This window comes from Notechis scutatus, chromosome 6, assembly GCF_049901735.1.
Source record: "Notechis scutatus isolate UNSWTSFEM ecotype Mainland chromosome 6, rNotScu1.2, whole genome shotgun sequence".
In the NCBI taxonomy this organism is placed as follows: Eukaryota; Metazoa; Chordata; class Lepidosauria; order Squamata; family Elapidae; genus Notechis; species Notechis scutatus.
In genome coordinates this window covers 39,847,519-39,864,231 of record NC_142014.1, presented here as the reverse complement: position 1 = coordinate 39,864,231, position 16,713 = coordinate 39,847,519, and positions in this window count along the sequence as shown.

Below are 16,713 nucleotides of genomic sequence, written 5' to 3'. Positions count from 1 at the left end.
TATAGGAATTCTGTGGCTAATAACATTCATCTGGAATGGATAACAAAAAGATTAATATTTCCACAATATTTATACCCAACAAAAAATCCTCCTAGACAACTGAAATATGGAATTCATACTAATAAAGTAATTGAGGCACTGCCTTAAAAGATTTTAAACATTTTGCCCTCCATTTTCACTTCTTTCAGATGCAAGCAACCAGAACCATTTGTGAATAGGTTGAGGTAGATATTCTATTGTTGACCAGCTATACTACAAGAATCTCACCAGAAATCTGCCTTCCCTGGAAATGAGTGTTTGACCTTAGACATTTTCTCCCCTGAACTGACTTCCATACATCCATACATCATAATATTTCTATAGACTATTGGATGCATGCTAGTGGAAACAGCAGAGGCTTATTTCTAGAAGTCAAGCCATCATTAAATTTGTCTGGCAGCAAATTATTCATCCATCCTATCTATATGCAGAAACAAATTGACAGACCTGAAAAAGGTAGAAATTGCATTTTGAATTACAAAAATGAGCCCCTTCATGTTTAAACTGTGCATAAAAACTAATTATATTATGTTAAAGACACTGCATAGCCCTCCTTTTTACATAGTGACAGGGTAGCTAATGTCCAAGTCTTTATCAAAAATGATTCTTCCAAAATTATATATACCTCCTTCCACAAGCAAGTCCCATTTTCACTATTTCCCCAAGTTGATGATTCCCCCTCCCTACAAACAAGTATAAACAGTTTCCTTGGTTTCCTTTTGTAAATCTGAGATAAAAAGGGCTTTCCCTCTTCTGGTTTATTGTTTGTATGTCCCCTTTAATTATGAAGCTGGTTTCATGTTGGCATCTTTTTCTATATCACTCTTATCCTCTGACATTTTAAAATTATTTTCAGATACATATTACCTTTTTCCATATCTCTTCTTTAATCCAGCATTTTTGACTCCAAAACCATATTCACAACAGTCTCTGTTTTATTCAGAAAAATATGTTGTCCCTCTATATCCATGATAGCGAACCTATGGCACACATGCCGGAAGCGGCACGCAGAGCCACTTCTGCCAGCACGTGAGAGGTCACCCAGAAGAGCCCCACTGCACATGCGCATGCGCCCCCTGCCAGCCAACTGATTGTCGGGTATCTGCCGTGCGTTTGGGGGGGGAAACACATGCATGGGAGATGCATGCACATGCACAGAGGCATGCAGCATGCAGGGGGTTGTGTGTGCATGCACAGAAGCGTGCTGTGCAGGGGGGTCATGCACGCATGCACAGAGGCATATGGTGCGTGTGCAGGGGGGTCATGCACGCATGCACAGAGGCATATGGTGCGTGTGCAGGGGGCAGGGGGAGTTGCACATGCATTGCATCATGGGTGAGGGCACATGAGCACGTGCATGCACGCATGCATGCATTTTTGGCATGCAACGTGGAAAAGGTTCGCCATCACAGCTCTATATCATTTACGATGGTATCAAACATTCTTGTAAGTAGCTTTTGAGTACCTTGTTCCCAAGCAACCTTGATTTCTTCTATAGTCAAATATTATTGCTCTACTGGGTTTGTTCTCCTTCAGAGTAATCATTTGTTCCATCTAGTCAACCTTCAAATCCCCTTTTATCGTGTTTATTTTCAAATCAATTAATCTTTCTCACAGGAGGATCTTTTTAAAAATTAATTTCAAAATCTTCATATAAAAAATTAAACATTCCACAGGAAATATTATTTTGAATCCGTCTAATGCATTAACTTTCCAGAATCCACATTCTAGTCCACCTTTTGCTATTTTTCAAAACCCCATTTATCTGGTTAAAAGTGATAGCAGGAGGTTTCTACTTTCCAACTTGCAAAATTCTATTAATGTAACCTTACAATAAAGTAGAATTAGATCATGTAGTTATGTCTCCTGCCTGATTACCTTGGGGGCTGTAAGAGGTTTTCCTGATGATGTAATAAAACTTGCCCTTTGGAAGGTTCTTCATTCCAAAGCAGTTAAGCAGCTTCCAAGAGTCCTTAAGAGAGGAAAGTAGGTGAACCCACTGTCTTTTTACAAGGTGCTGAATTGTGTCTTAGGTAAGACCTCTCAAACCCACCGAATAATAGTGTTTTATGATTTCTTTGCAGGAATATCCTGTGTGGATTTTGTACCATAAGTGTGGAGCAAACGTACAGGCAACTCTTTGTCTCGATCTAGAAAGGAATTCATTCACTGGCTCCTATTTCTGCCACTGTTGTCAGCTCACAACTCAACGAGCCGAACTCAGTCCACCATTGCTGCCCCAGAAGTGACCATTTTTATGTTTCTGAAGCATCATTCTGCTGACATTTTTTCACTTGTGGTTGCTACCTAGTGGTTATACATAAAGGAGTTTAGCATAGAATATGCTTTGCTTATATTTAATTATTTATCCAATTTAAATCCTGCCAAAAGACTATGGGTGACTTACAAATATACAGTAAGAAAATGGAATGCATCAATTTTATATTTAAAAGTTTAAAAATTTTCAAAATACTATATGATGTGAAATCCCAGAAACTTTCCAGAAAAGCTGTATTGGGTGTTTTTTTTTTTTCAGAAAGCAGATAATGACACAAATGAACCTCCAACAGAAGGACATTCCAGAGGATGGCCCCATCACTGAAAAACAATGCTTCCAGACTTTGGCCCTGCGGTATCTTGAAAATGGGAGAAAACCAGCTGCTTCTCTTGAAGTGATTCAGGCCAACTTTAGTAAAGAGATGTAACCCAGCATCAAATAATTGGCCTTAACCTATAAAGGTCTTTCAGAGAGGCATAAAAGAAAACAGTTCTGATATCTCTTGGGAAAATAATTTTTCTAATCATGGTCATTCTACAAAATCTTTACTTGGTTTGCTTACAACTTACAACTACAACTGGCCTTAAATGCAAGCTACTCAATGCAAGAAGCCTTGTGAATAAAATACCCAAATTTCTCCTCTTGCTAAATATGGCTAAATTTGACATCATATTTGTCTGTGAAACATGGATCAATGCATCTCTCCCTGACTCCATTACCACAGTAAGAGACTATCATGTTTACTGATCAGATCGTGAAATACGTAGAGGAGGTGGTGTTGCTATCTTCTATAAAAAGTCCTTACATCTAAAAAATATCCAAGTTACCCAAGAGCTTGCTCTTCCTGAGACCATCATCTGTGAACTGTCCTTAAATATCACATTTCAATTCTTACTATGTTACAGAGCCCCTGATTATGACATTGAACATGTAAACAAGCTAAATTCACTACTAACATGGGCAACATCTTGCCCATGCACTTTTATCTTTCTTGGTGACTTCAATCTACCTCAAATTAACTGGACCCTAAACGAATGTAAAACTGAACCCATACATGCAACCTTCTACAATGCTGTAACAAACCTGGGACTGGAACAACTAGTAACCAACAATACTAGACTTAACAACTGCCTCAGTCTCATCTTCTGCAATAGTTTGAATTCAATTTACGGAATACAAATTAAAGAACCCTTTTCTAACAGTGACCACAGCATGATTGACTTTTGTCTCAACATACGTCCACACAAAAATCAACACAACGATGTGATCCCCAATTATAACTTCAAAAAAGGCAACTATGATCTTATAGACAACGATCGCTCATCCCTTGATTGGCAATTTCTATTCACTGGATGCAATACTGCTGAAGACAAGAGCAACAATACAAGAGCAAACAATATATAACAATACAAGAGCAAACAATAGATACAAACTCAAGGTTAATCGCACCAAACTTGATTGCAGGAAATACGACTTCAGCAACAGAGTGGTCAATGTCTGGAATACTCTACCTGACTCTGTGGTTTCTTCCCCAAGCCCAAAAAAACTTTAACCTTAGACTTTCTACTATTGACCTCACCCCTTTCCTAAGAGGTCTGTAGGGAGCGTGCATAAGCGCACCAACGTGCCTACCATCCCTGTCCTATTGTTTCTTTTATTTTCCTTATATGTATCCATGTATTCATAACTATGTTTTTACTTATACCTATTATCTTGTAAGCAATTGACAAACCAAATAAAATAAGATAAATAAAACTTTTTCAGAAGGTGGAAGAAGGAACAAGATAATTGAATATCCTTTATCTGGTGCTAATTAATAAAAACAATATAAAGGGTTCTTCAGAAATTTTCAAAATAAAAGGAAGGAAAGTAGTTCTAGCTTCTCACTGAAGACTGTAATATTCTAATACATAAGAAAGAAAAGGAAGAATTAATAAACTTGTACTTTGCCTCAGTCTTTTCCCAGAAGAATACTTCCATTCTACCAAGTAATTGCAAGAACAAAATGAAAATACAGGACTGATGCTTAAAACGAATAGATCAGTCAGAGAATATTTCTTTATTTTGAATAAGTTAAAACTAGGGTTAGATGAATTGCATCTTAAGGTACCAAAAGAACTAGCAGATGATCCAGTCAAATTTCTTTCCATTATTTTGAAAGATCCTAGGGCATAGGTTAAGTGCAGGACAACTGGAGAAGGACAAATATTATCTAATGGGATATAAGGAATATCCAGGGCCATCAGTCAATCTGATAAAAGTACATGGGAAAATTTCCATGCAAATCATAAAGCAATCAATCTGTACTCACCTTGCAATATAGAGTTATTGCAAAAACTAAGCAAGGTTTTGTGAAGGATAGTTCTTTCCAGGCCTTCTTTATCTCATGTTTTCATTAGATAACTTCCATGATAAATTGTGTGAATGCTACAGACATAATTATTTTAGCGAAGTATCTACAAAGAACTGCATGACATTCTAACTTTAAGGCTAGTAAAGCATGGGCCAATTAAGTAGACAGATAGTTGGTTCAGAATAACATCAGAATAACAGTCAAGAACGCTCATTAATGTTTCTTTATCAAAAAGAAGGCAGGTAATGAATGGAATGCAAAGTTCTTCATTCAGGAAATAGAAATCATGCATACAACTAAAGAATGAGTGATGCTGGTTTGGCAAAAGCATTCATGAAAAAGATATCAGGATAACAATTGATTGCTAATTGGCTGTAAGTCAGCAGCGTGAAGCTGTTGCCCAAGAGAAAATGTTCAGCTTTTGTCCAGGAAAAGTAATATTATAAGTTTATTTTGTTTTGGTCAAACTCTACCCTAGATATTACGGCCAATTCTGGGTAATATGTTTAAGAACTATTTAGACAAACTGCATTAGTTTTGAAGAAACACAGGCGATCAGAATGCTAGCAACTAATTTAAGGAAAAGGGAATGCTTAGCCCTGACAAGAGAAATTTGAGGGCATGATACCATCTTCCAGTGCCTGAAAGGCTATTTTACAAAAGAAGATCAAGATCTGTTCTCTAAGATATCTGCTCAAAGTTCAGAGCACAGAATAATGGATTTAAGACACAGGAAGATGGATATTGACTGACAGAGAAAACTTCTTAACAGTAAAAGTAATTTGATCACAGAGCCTATCACTTAGAGAGATAGTAAGGTAAGACTTCTCTCTTGGAGGTATTCAGCTACAGATGTCAAGGTCTTGCACTGAATGAGCTTGCAGTTCATTCTATTTCCAGTCCTATGATTCTACGGACAATTCTTCTGTACAACTGGGTCAGACTGCAGCAAATCAAACTACTTACTTTGGAACTATATTCAATATATTGTATTAATGCTGTGCTCATCCAGATTTTATTTTAATAGCCAGACACATGGATATTGTGAAGAAGAACCAGAAATAAAGGAAAAGGAACTAGCGATAACTCTTTTACTTGATTTATACAGAATGTTCTCTTAAAGAGCTGCTGTGGTGCATTCCTTTCTCATCTTGCAAAGTAAAAATCCTGATCAAGTTCATTTGGATTTGCAGTTAAAATTACTATTTGTTTTATCTCTTTCTTATTCCCTTACTCTTCCCCTTCAATCACAAATTAATTCTTCACAAGCCTCACTGACTATTTTTCTCATAAAATGTATAATACATATTTTGAATTTCCAAAAATGTTAGATATTCTTTCTCAATTACATTTTCAAGACAGGAATAATTTATAGACTTTTAATACTAGCATATTGAGTCTGATACTTTTCATATGTGAAGTCCTACAACCGCTTCCTACTTTGTGAAAAGTCCCAAAGTCAAGATGGAACTGCTGTCCTGATTAAAATCCCTTGTCTGTCCAATCACACTTGGCCAACAAAGAATTCTATTCTATTCTTTAAAAAGGGTCTTTTGTATGGGAAGATCTTTGCACCTGGAACAACCCACAGTGCTGTCTAAGTGCTTGTTTGGTAGATCACAGGAATGAGTGATTATCTGCCCCTCCTATGTCAGCACTTTATAATGTACATTTACCAATTTCTTATTTTTTTTCTTTCCCATGATACCTATTGAGAATCTAGTTAGACCATGGAGTTATTCCTGTATTCTACTATAGTACACTTATGTGGGCCCAATATACTATGTTCAAATCCACTGTGGTTCACTTAGATTTTATTTCATGTTTTGGATTGCTTTCCATTTTCTAGAGAGTTTACATGCTTCAGGATTTAAGCATCATTATTCCATAGCTTGCATGGGAGTTGTATCTTGATTAATAAAATTGATATTCAGCTATGATAACTAATACTGTATTTCTAAGATGATGGATGGATGGATGGATGGATGGATGGATGGATGGATGAGCAGTAGCCTTTGACAACTTCCTATAGGAAGCCACTATAGGCACTCTAGGAGGATAATTATGATTGATATACTGGCTAATATCCAAAATATTATTATGTATAAATCTGCTCATATAGCCTAAATCTTATTAATAGCTTTAAGGGATCCATACAAAGAAAGAGAAATAGGAAGCTAGAACTGAAAACTGGATGTAAGATAGAAATGGCCTACACAGGAAAAGCTGCAATATTTTGAATAAGAAGACAGAAAATAATGGGCAAATTTCATGGTAATTTATTGATTTAATAGAAGCATTATGCAATTCTTTAACTTTGGTTGCAATTTACTGTGTTTGCATCAACAAACTTCAGAATTAGATACACTGAATATTCCTATTTGTAACAACAGAATGCTGTTTTTATTGTAAAGGTCAGTTCAATTAACAGTATTCTGAAAAATAGCTCTTAGAATTATCTTCATAAATTACCATATTAAATAGTAAAGAGAGTTTGGTCCTAGGTTCGAACAATTACTAAAATAATCCACCATATCAGCGTTTTACTAATGTATTTCTATTAGCATTGCTAAATTAAAAGTGCAGTTTAAAAAGGCATAAAATAAGGAAACAAATGGCAATCCATAAAAGACTTGAAAATTTAGATAGAGTTTTCATTGTATATTGGAACTCAGTATGCAGCATGAGGTGTTATACTGCAATACACAACAAAAACTCAGGTAGAGTTTTTATTTGTTATTGCTGTATAACACTTCATGCCAATTGGAGTGTCCACAGTACAGAAACAAAAATCTGGATCCTGTATAAATATTTCTTCAGCCCCAGATGAAGATGTTCTATTGTAATTTCTCTGACTTTTCAGATTTAAAAGCACGTTATATGAGTTGCTAGATTTTGGATGTTACTATTACTTTCATTTGCTTTCATTTTATTTTAACTTACTTTGAATGTTATGCTTGTTTTCCATTGATAAAATGTATTCACGTTAATCCTAAAATTGCAATTTTTATTTTTTATATTTCATGCTTCTTTTAATATACATCATTAAATCATACATTGTTCATGAGTGATATAAAATGCTGTTAATGACCTAATATGTAGTCACATGTATAACTGCTGCAACCTTGTATTCATTCTGAGAAAAGGAAACCAAACATGTACAAGAATGAGGTTTGTATATTTTCATTTGTTTTCCCCTTGTTTGTTAATCCTCAGTGCTGGCTCTTCCTATGCCTGTTTACATATCTGTATTGTTTTCTGCCTGTTGCCATCTCTAAATGCCAGAAAGACTCGAACCATCTTATAGCTCCCTTGAGACAAAGATGCCAAATCTTTATACGACCCCCTACATTTACAGTCTGTCAAGACAAAGCTTTTCAGCATATCCTTCTCTGCTGGTGCTTTGCATACAGAGCTACCAGAAGATTAATTCTCTGCTTTCTTCAAAGCAGTCAGAATCATGCTGATACTTGAACTTCCTGTTAAAGGCAAGATGATTTATTATCTTTTGTCCCTTACCTCAGAAACAGCTTCCACTAGGAATGAGATGATTTAGATTATTTGGGAGAAGATATTTAAATGTTGGACAATATGTAAGATTTATATTTAGTTCCTTTCAAATGTATTTATTTATTTATATACACACAGACAGACACAGACACGCACAAGGAAGAGCTGGAGTTAGTATCTTTAGATTGCATAATAAACATTGTCTATGTAATTCAGTGATATTTTGGTAGTGCTTTCTTGCCAGTTATCCTAGATCACTGGCAGGTGCAACATTTCTCTCTAATCATTTGACATTCATCAACCAGAGAAACATTTGTCTTGATATAAACAGCTAGGGAGTAAGATGTCTTACCTGATTTTGAACTGATCTCTTCAAATTGTTTTAGTTTCAAAAGATTCTGCATGGGAATTAATCAGGAAATACTTCAGTAAACAATCCACCATTCTTATCTAGCTTGCGTACCCTTAAAAAAATCTGAAAATTGTTTTTATTATAACACTATTTTCATGCAAATATGGAAAGTACACAGACTAAATATGCACCATCATGAAATTATTTATAATCCAGTTAATGGATTTATCATAGCATCTGTATTCCTTTAGCACACAGTGGAATTATAAATTTTTTGGTCTTGAACACTGGGAATCAACGTAGTTTGTTGACTGCATCTGCAGTGCAAAATTATGTACTGAACAGTTGAATTATAAGCTTCCAAATAGTTTTTCTTCCTTTTTTTTCACCCTCAGGACATAAGCCATAATGATCGTTTAAAAATAAGAATATTTGGGTGAGTGAAAAACAAAATTGACTAGAGATTTATCTGGCAGAATGACACACCAGAAACTTATTGAAAATTTCTTAACATGAAACTTTTCTATTGCAATTTATATAGGCTAGACCCCTATTAAACATATTATGAAAAATAAACACTCTGTTCTGAATTTCAGATGCAAACCAATTTTAATGGTTAGGCATCGCTTTTAAAAAAAAGTTGAAATTGAAGTAGAAAAATACTGTGCCTTAACAAGATTGATCAATTTTTTTAAGCATAGGAACAGATAGGAATAAATAGGCATAAACATAGTACTGCTATCTGAATTTCAAGGAAGACCTTTTATCAGGTCAACTGGTGGCACAAACTGTTTAGCAATGAAGTACCTAAATAATCCTTATAAGAAAAATATATCTTTATTATGAATGGAAAGTGTAAATCCTCTCTCAGGTTACAGAGATTTAAAGATAAATATTAAGGGATTTCCTTTCTTCCTTCTTAATTCATTTTAAAATGCACTCAATTTTGAGTGTTTACAAATCTGTAGACCGCGTGATATTGCAAGCATTATCTTGCTTATTTCTTTGGGAGTTAGCACAGAACTGTTAATCATAGCTTGCTTGCTTTGATCAAAAGCTGAACATGGAGATATTCCAGCCAGTGTTCATTTAATATACTTTTGTGGCCAGCAGCAGAGTGTCTTGTCCTGCCTTCTTAATTTTCACTAAATGCATTCCACAATTAAATAAACTCCAGGTCCCTCCGGAGAGTCGTCTGCTCCATGGCCAGGAGGAAAACTTTTCTGTCATGGTTCCTGCCCTGTGGAATATCATCCTCCTGGAGATCAAAATGGTGACAACTCTGCTGGCATATCACAAGGCCCTGAAAATGTGGCTTTGCCAATAAGGGTGGGGATCTGAGAGTATACTAGAGCCCATACAGTGGCTGTCTTGACTACTGTGGATGGATGTGTTCACCTAGGCTATGAATTTTGTAATATTTTGTTTTATATAATTTTTATTATTTTAAATTGTTACATTGTTTGCCTGGTTTTATATTGTTTGTAGTTGTTTGAAGCCATCCAGTGTCATATATTGAGAGGTGGCTATATAATTCAATTAATAATAAAACACTTTCTCCCCTCCACAAACCAAAAGATAAAATTTCATACATTGTGCACTTTCACTCAGTTTTTCTTCTTTACCAGGTAGACAGACAGGAAATAAGCCAGATAGGTAAACTCTACTTTATTGTAAAGCTACATGAAGAATATCTTGCAAGTCTGAAAGTACATTTCTCCTGCCATCATCTTTACAATCCAATAACTTAGGGAGGGTTCTGCTTGAATGCCTTTCTCCAACCATTATCTAGCTGTGAGCTCTGCTTCCTCTTATCTGACTCTTCCCTACACAACATATCTTCCCATGTCTCCCAAAGTTGTTCCTGCATACCATTACGTTATCCTATAATTCATTTGTTGTTGTGCAAGTATTTGTCCTGCTTTTCAAAAAAAAATCCCAATAGCAATTTGACAAGAGTTTATACAAAGGAGGGTTAGATTATTTTTAAAATAAATACATTAAAATCCCTGGATAATTTCCCACACTCCTCTGCTTCTTGCCCAAATCTAATTCTGAAGTTGAAGGATTTTTTTTTCCCAATCAGGCCAGCAAATGTGGGGTTGTGTTTCCAGGAAGCAACAGGTAGTTTGAGTCAAGAATTTCCTCTAGGGGCAGCCAAACCACCCCCTTCTGCCATAAAGCAGCAAATCCTTGCCATTATAGAAGTGATATTTACTGCCTTGAGCTAGCATCATTCCATCTACAGATATTTTGGTTAGACTACTGTAGAGCTTATCTCATTTCCTAGTAGGATTGCAGCTTGGTTGAGAACATGTGTTATGGTATTTTATTTACATTTTGTAAGTGGGTGGGCCTGAAAAAGATTTCAGGATTTTGAAATTTATGTGCTTGTGGTTTTTCCAAAATATTATTTAAAGAGACTCTGTATTCTGTTTATAGCTTTTAACAGAAACATTGTTAGTCAAAAGGGTACTTTTCATCTCCATTGAAGGGACAATGGTTTTTAATTAATGCAGTAAAGTGAGAATTAGGCTACATTTAAATGCAATATGACCTGGTCACATAAAATTATAAAAAAAAACATTCACAGAACCACAGTGTAATGACCAAAAAACAAACATATGTACAAAATTAGTCTTGATGGCCATCACTATCATTCCACTTGGTAACCAGCTTGCATTTAGAGTTGTTTGCAGAATCCTGTGATCATATGACTATAATTTATAGTGGAAACTGGCTTTTACTTTCAGTTTCCGGCAAAAATGTCCATTGCAGGCAATGGGTTCCATTAACAAACATGGTGATTGGCTTAATAATCACTACAAAAATATATAGTGAAATTGGGTCAATTAGGTGGTGATGACTAACACAACCTACAACCAGAACTCCAGGTTCAGTTATGGTCATAAATTGAGGACTACCTGTACTAGCTTTCAAATTGCTGTCTCTTTTGCCTGCAATTTTCTTCTTCCAATGCAGTTCTTCCCAAAAAGTTCAGAATCCTCCCAAGCTTTTTATGCTAGACAAAATTAAGACTTGCACCAAAGGGGGGGAAGAGGTAACAGAAGGCAGAGTGGCATACTTATTTATTTATTTTATTTATTTGATTTGTCAATCGCTTACAAGATAATAGGTATAAGTATAAACATAGTTATGAGTATATGAAATGGATACATATAAGAAAAATAAAAAGAAACAATAGGACAGGGATGGTAGGCATGTTGGTGCGCTTATGCACGCCCCCTACAGACCTCTTAGGAAAGGGGTGAGGTCAATAGTAGACAGTCTAAGGTTAAAGTTTTTGGGGTTGGGGGAAGAAACCACAGAGTCAGGTAGAGTATTCCAGATATTGACCACTCTGTTGCTGAAGTCGTATTTCCTGCAATCAAGTTTGGTGTGGTTCACCTTGAGTATCTGTTGTGTGCTCTTTTATTGTTATGGTTGAAGCTGAAGTATTCATTGACAGGTAGGACATTGCAATGTATGTTTTTATATTCTATACTTAGATTGGACTGAAGGCGGCGTAGTTCTAGGTTTTCTAGAGTTTCAAGTCTGGTGGCATAAGGTATTCTGCAATGAGTAGAGGAGTGGAGAACTCTTCTTGTGAAATATTTCTGGACTTTCTCAACTGTGTTAATATCAGATACATAATGTGGGTTCCAGACTGATGAGCTGTATTCAAGTATTGGTCTAGCAAATGTTTTGTATGCTCCAGTTAATAGTGTGATATTATCGGAGAAAAAGCTACGCAGGATTAGGTTAACAACTCTTAATGCCTTTTTGGCTATGTAGTTACAGTGGGTTCTAGCACTTAGATCATTAGAGATAAGTACTCCAAGGTCCTTGACAGAGTTTGGATCATCAACAAGGTCTTGACTATTCAGCTTGTATTTTATTTTCTGATTTTTTTGCCAATATGTAAGACACAGATATTTCAGAGGTTTCATTCTCCCATCAATGACTGTCAGTGTTTTAAATGACTCAAAAAAGGTTATTTTCTCTGACCCAATAAAACCAAGACACATTTGCTAAAAAAATCTGAGGGCTGCTTTCAGCTTCTTGTTGGCCTCAGATAAAAGAGGCCAACTAAACGCTAATTTAAACTCAATATTAAAAGCCTTGTTAATGAGGTTTAATTTCCCTAGAAGAAAGTCTTGTAATCCAAAGGGGGTTTTCTTTCTACTCATAAACAACCTGATGGATAAGTATTTACAGCATTAACAGGTTCCTGTTCCCATCAAGTTTCTGGGGAACCCAGAGTGTTACAGGATTTCCTGCAAGCAGCAAAATTCCAGCACAGATTTTCATTCCATCTGTCCCAATATTTTTGATATATATTTCACCCACTCACTCCTGAACTAGTGAAGAAATATTTTATTTATTTATTTATTCTTTCAAAACATTTATATAGTTGCCCATCTTTCAATTAACTCTGGGCGGTTCCCAATCAAAAATTAAAAAACATGTGAAATAAAAAAATAAATTGTATCTGCTTGTCTCTAATGCTTTCTTCAGAAACCCAGCTTTCCAAAAGATACCAGAATACTACTAGACACCTCTTCGTTTCAAAACTTAATAGGGACCACTTGAGGATTCTCTCAAGGAAAGTTCTATTTACAGAAAACTTTGAAGGCTGAGATCATCTTGACCAATGTTTAAATCTATAGCACCATTATATTTGGAGTTCTAGTAGTAGTGCAAAGGTGGATCTATAATTATGATAAACATTCCATTTAAATCTTTAAACATGATTCAAAGAATTTAAGTTGGATCAGTTGCAGTCAGTGAATGTAACCTTTGTGGGTCATATCTTCTTGAATATGTTTAGCCATCAAAGTCTGTTTATCTTAATCTACAACTTCCACTAACCTTTTGAGCTAATAATATTTGTCAGATGGTGGCAGTATGTACTAATATAGGAAAGTGGTTCAGTCCCAGGTGCAGGAAACAAGAGGAGCCATATATGCATCACAGCTGTGGGGTAGGAACTACTTTTCCAAGGCTTCATTCTATTATTACTGTGATATCTAAAATTTCATTACTGCACAAGAAAGGCCAAACTCTTTTTTTTTTTCCCCTGCTAGTTCTGGTTAAGTGACTTGAAATGGAGGAAGCAAAGTTTCATGGAACTGGACATGTAAATGTTACAGCATCATAGGAGGAAGTAGTGGAAAAGTTTCTGTGCCCACTTACTCCTTTATCTTAAGTTAGCTTTAATGAGGTTTTGTTATCTCCTTATATCTGTCCCGAAGTTGGTTGGGGAGACGACGGGCAGTGAGGGAGGGAAAAATTCAGAGGAGACACCGCTGCCGCTACCACTGCTACCGCTTCGCTCCGGAGAGAGAAGGAGGAAAGCCCAAGGAGCGCCGGCCGGGTGAATCGCTCCCTGAGCGAGAACGCTCCAAACGTGGCTTTTTCCCCAACTTTGAGAGTTTTCCACTCAACTGCTGAGTGAGAACACTGTGTTACAACTTCCTGTTTACAGAGTAATAGCGATCTGCTATTCAAAAAGCGATAAATTCCTCTCATCAGGTGCTAGTAAAACAATCAACCAGTTCCTTGCAGACTCCTAATACTACCTCATTACCTCAAAACTTACAACTTTTCTACCTCATCACCTATATCAACGATTAGATAATCAATTTCTATAAAATATTTTATTAATGGTTTTATTAATTTATTGTTTTTAATTGATTAGTGTGATTAGAGTGTTTAGTGCAAACAGTGTGATTACTGACTAGATTAAAATATCAAAATTCATGTAATTTAATTGAATAGCAAAATCATTGATTTAGTGAATTTAAATGAACAGTGTGATTAATAATTAGTGTAATTAATTGATTAGTGATTAGAGTAATTAATTGATCAGGCTGATTGTTGCTCAGGAATATTATCTGACTTGAGAGATTACTACAATTGATTGTTTGATATTGTTTGATGTAATATTGGCTATATAGATTACCCAAAATTGTTCCTTTAATTAATTCAATCAACGTACTATTTTACCAATCCTACCATGCCAAAAGTAAATCCTACGTCAAACCACAACCTAAAGAGAAGATAATCCCCACCAATGAACCACAAGACTCCTGCACATGCCTTAAATGCTACAAAAATCTAAAGGATAATAAATACTCCATCATATGTTCTCTGTGTAAAAAATACACTCATCATGACTGCTTGGGATTACCTGAGCAAATGATTAAATACCTAGAATCATCCAATGAGTATCCATATTTCTGCAAATCATGCATACCCAAACTGGATCTGTCTGAAAGAGATGATACCATCGAAACCATTGAAACATCCCCAATCATCGAAACCATTAAAACATCCCTCAACACCATAGTAGCATCCCTGGACGCCGTAAAAGAAAGAATAACCAACCTTGAAAAAAAAGACACAACGCAAAAACCTGAACATCAAATAGCTACAAACCACATCTCCACCCATCAACCACAATCCAATCCAAAACCCAATCCACAAATAAACACAACCCAGACAAATATTGATATCCCAATCCTCATCAGAGAAGCTGTTGAGCGTGAACAGAAACGTCCAAACGCCATCTTATTTGGACTAGAAGACATCAATGTCAATGATGACATCACAACTGTCCGAAACATCATCAGAGATTATCAAACATCAACCATCTCCGCTGATGAAATACTTGACATTTCCCGCATCGACCGAGAGCTCAAAAATAGAGACGGCTCTGTGGCCCCACGCTTGTGCAGGGTCATTTGCAAAAACGAATCAAGCAAACGTAAATTCATTTATACTATAAACTCACTCGCCAAAACCAACACCAACCACAAGAACCTCCATTGCCGCCCTGACCTAACCATACAGCAACGTGCCCGCTCCCGTGTACTCCGCATCGAACTCAAAAACCGTCTAGACAATGGAGAGAAGGACCTGTACATTGACTACCATGCTGACTGTATCAAAAGTAAGCCACGCAACCCAATTCTCAACTTTTACCCTCAACCACAACCCTACCTCAACCCATCCACCATCACCCAAGACTAGGCACGCGCGCCCCCAACTACCTCAATTCTAACTACTGCCGGACTTAAATGCAAACTACTCAATACAAGAAGCCTCGTGAATAAAATACCTGAATTTCTCATCCTCCTTAATACGGCTAACTTTGACATTATATTTGTCTGTGAAACATGGCTCAATGCATCTCTCCCCGACTCCATTACCACAGTAAGAGACTATCATGTTTACCGATCAGATCGTGAAAATCGTCGAGGAGGTGGTGTTGCTATATTCTATAAAAAATCCTTACATCTAAAAAATATCCAAGTTACCCAGGAGCTTGCCCTTCCTGAAACCATCATCTGTGAACTATCCTTAAAAATCACAATTCGATTCTTACTATGTTACAGAGCACCTGATTATGACATCGAACATATAAACAAGCTAAATACATTACTAACATGGGCTACATCCTGCCCATACCCTTTTATCTTTCTTGGAGATTTCAATCTACCTCATATCGACTGGACCCTAAATAATTGTACAACTGAAATCATACACACAACCTTCTACAATGCTATTACAAATCTGGGACTGGAACAACTAGTAACCAACAATACTAGACTAAACAACTGCCTCGATCTCATCTTCTGCAATAGTTTGAATTTAATTTACAGAATACAAACTAAAGAACCCTTTTCCAGCAGTGACCACAATATGATTGACTTTTGTCTCAACATACGTCCACACAAAAATCACCTCAATGATGTAATCCCCAATTATAACTTCAAAAAAGGCAACTATGATCTTATAGACAACGACCTCTCATCCCTTGATTGGCAATCTCTATTCTCTGGATGCAATACCGTTGAAGACCATTACAACATATTCTTACTTGAAATCAAAAGAGTCATCATACTATATGTTCCAACAACAACTCCCAAAACAAAACAAAAAAGAAGATTACCCATATCAATAAGGAAATTTCAATCCAAAAAGAGATCACTCTGGCGGAAAAACAAATCTGGTCACGTTGCCAATTTCAAAAACCGATACAAAAACTTATGCCACCAGATAAAGACCGAATGCACCAATTATCACATTAAACAAGAAGAAAACCTTCTAAGCACCAATTCCACCCGTGCTTTTTACAATTTTGTAAACAACAAACTAAAAGACTCAAGGTCCATC